This window comes from Lactuca saligna, chromosome 4 (assembly GCF_052625555.1).
Source record: "Lactuca saligna cultivar CGN05327 chromosome 4, ASM5262555v1, whole genome shotgun sequence".
In the NCBI taxonomy this organism is placed as follows: domain Eukaryota; kingdom Viridiplantae; phylum Streptophyta; class Magnoliopsida; order Asterales; family Asteraceae; genus Lactuca; species Lactuca saligna.
In genome coordinates, this window is record NC_136420.1 from 117636327 (window position 1) to 117639791 (window position 3465).

Sequence of the window (3465 nt, forward strand, 5' to 3'; positions counted from 1 at the left end):
GTGGAACTATGTCTTAATTGATCCTCTAAGAACATCTTAGTGAAATTATTTGACTAAGAAGAGGAATCGGATATTATTGAAATGGTTCAAATCAAAAGATGAGTCACACTTCGTTTTCCAATCAAGTTTTAGAGCCATGCTCTAGTTTCTACAGTTCGTATCTTGAAACTTATTTTATACTAAGTAGGTTTATAACACCTCATGAAATGTGGAGTAATAATGTTTACTTAGTCTAGCACATTTGAAATTAGAAGTTGTGATGTTTTGGTTAAAACAAAGGATGAACTAAGGCCAATTCCATGAAGTGTTTCTTGTTTAGAATCCATACAAACTTTTGGATATTTGTTTTAGCTCGTCAAAGAATGTTCCTTGAAAGAGAATCTTACATGTCAAAAAAGTCAGTAGGAGTCTTATTGATTTTGAAAGATTTCAGGAGTCAATTGATAATAAACCTTTTAGTTATCATTAACACACGACCTGAGGTTGATAACCTATCATGTTAAGTTGGCACATACTTGTTTATGTTCACCTTCCAGTTGGGATGGAAATGCCTATGATATCTATGGTTCTCTCTGATTGCCAAAGCGAAGAACATTGGTTAGTGAAAGTACATTGATCAATATGGGTGAGCTGCTTAACCACATGGAAGCACTGGTAGACCCTTGTGCTACCAGAGGGAAATAAATTAAGAATAAGCAATGTTCAGTCCATGAAAGCTAAATTTGAATTTGGTTTTTTAATAAACCTTGTCTTATGATTGTAGGTTGGAAATGATAGATTCACATGGATGGGAACATATGCACCATAAAAATCTAGGTGGCAAAAGGTTTCGCTCTAATTTATGAGAATAATTTCGAGGAAACACTTTCTCTAGTAGATTTTAAAGATTTGATAAATATTATGGTTGGTGGTTGTAATAATTGCATTCTCAATTTCGTGATATGATTACGTCATCCATTTTCATAGTTTGAATTGTGAGAGATATCATGGAATTGTATGAACCTTCAAGACATATGGTCATAAGTTATGAAAGGGTTTGAACACTCACACATATGCTATCTAATGAAAGATGTATAAGCTTGAGAAGTCTAGTTAGAGATGTATCGAGGCATTACATATCAAAAATCTATATTTTAGTAAGAAAGTCAAGAGCATTGATTTCTGGATACATGTCAAAGCTAGTGGGAGCATAAATGTTATGCTATTGGGAGCATAAATATTATACTAGTAGGAGCATAATTGTTATGCTAAGTGTTGCAACTTGGCAATACTATTTGTTAAAAACAAAGTTTAGAAATTTGCAAGTTGCAACGTTTGGAAATTGTTTCGATACAGTAAGAATTCAACGGAGAGGGCACTGATAGTTCATTGCAAATCTAAAAGTTTAGATTCAAAGGTTTTAAAAGAACTTAGTCTTATATATATATATATATATATATATATATATATATATATATATATATATATATATATATATGAATATAGTATTGAAATGGTTCAACATAGGAAATTTGATATATGGAAATATGATAGCAAGAGACTGATTAGATATCAGGACTTTATGTAAGACATAATGAATCGAGTCCCATATGCTTCGAATATAGTATTGATTACATACACTATAATATTCACTTGTTCTGATTTTTTCAAATGCATCGGGAATTGAGAAGGAAAAAGGACTACAACTTTGTGTGACTAAAGTTGTTGAACAACTGTCAAGAACATTCTAATGTTATACCAAAAGAATTGGTTGCTTATGGACAGTTGAAAGTATAGTATTTGTTGGAAGGACCATAATGATATGTTTTATATTCGGATGATTCTTGATCAGAGTTGATGGTAATATGGATATATGGAAATATTTCTATAGTAGTAGTTGTTTATGAAAATCTACATGCAAGTTAGAAACCTTAATGCAAGGAAGATGTTCAAGGAGTGTACCTTGAATTTGAAACTTCATTATTTTGGAATTGTTTTTAGGAACAAAGTTCCAATGGAACATTCTATAATATCGTTGTCTAAGTCTCTGTGACTTTGAAGCTTCGACATCATAGAAGGACAATGCATGTAAGGTTAGAATTCTAACACATTTAGTAGTGACAAGAATTTGGAATTGTGAAATGTGCATCATTGGATTAGTGTATATTCGATCTATTCATAAAGGAAGGACCATAGAGAAACATAGTACGAATGTTTAATAACATGGCATGACTGATGTTTAATTCAAGAGTTTAGTTGATTACTTGAAACATTATACAATGAATAAAGTCTAATTAATATGATGATTAAATAATAAGAGTTTTATTTGTATTCAATAGTTTGAGACCATAGTTAGTTATGTTATTATTGTGTTTTACTTTGCATGTTTTACTTCCTGAATAATTTGCTTGTGGAAGTAACTAAATAATTAAAAATGTCATGAATTGAATTGTAGATTGTCTATGGGGATTAGACATATCAATAACTTTGCTGCATTATTCATGGGTACTTTGAAAAAAAGGATTTTTAGTATTAGATAAACCCACACTCATAGAATTACTTCATTGATTTTATCACGAGTAATTTTGAGACGATAATATCTTATATTCTTGAAACGGAGTTATATGTTGTTGTTTACAAGCCAGTTATGCAATGATAAATGATAATACATAAAGGCATTGGTAACTTGAGATTATACAACATATTGTTGTGCATGATTTGATGAGTAGATAGTGCAAAAATACAAGTCAAAGTTTATTCGCTCCTTTTTCCCTAACAGGAAAAGCAATATCTTTGGGCCCCTTGGTGATTTGGTGTTGACTTACAAGTGCTTGGCCAAGCCTGGACTAAATTGATGTGTTCAATTAGTAGTCTGAATCCAATAATCATAAATAAGAAATCGGGAAACAAAAACTTGGATAATGAGATTGATTGTAATCCATCTCTCATGTCTATATGATATATTGTAGAACAAATGAATATTTGATCATTTATCTTAGGATACGTAACTGACTATGTCAGAGTTCGACATTGGCTTTTGAGAGCTACAATTTGCTAATCAGTTTTAGAATTTATGCTGGAAACTATAGTTATTACACTTATCCAAGTGGGAGAGTATTGGATTAGGTGTCTAAGCCCATAACTATAATTGCTATATACTTAAATTGATAGTAGCACAATCCTTTTGGGTTGCCCTCAAGGCTAGCAACTAGACAAGATGATATTTAGAGAGAGAATTTTGATTTATTATTTGATTAATAAATTGAAATAAATAATTTGTTAATATATTAAGAGTATATTAATTAGACATAGTAATTTTTAAATAGAAATTAATTGGAATTAAATTTGGGATTAAAGGAATTAACTAAAAGTGTAGGGACTGAAGTGAAATTATTCAATAATTGAGCGAGAGGTAATCTAGATCCCTCTATAAGGGTTGGACGGTTTCTTGAAGCCTAAGGGATTCTAGAATTGTTCTAGGTGGAT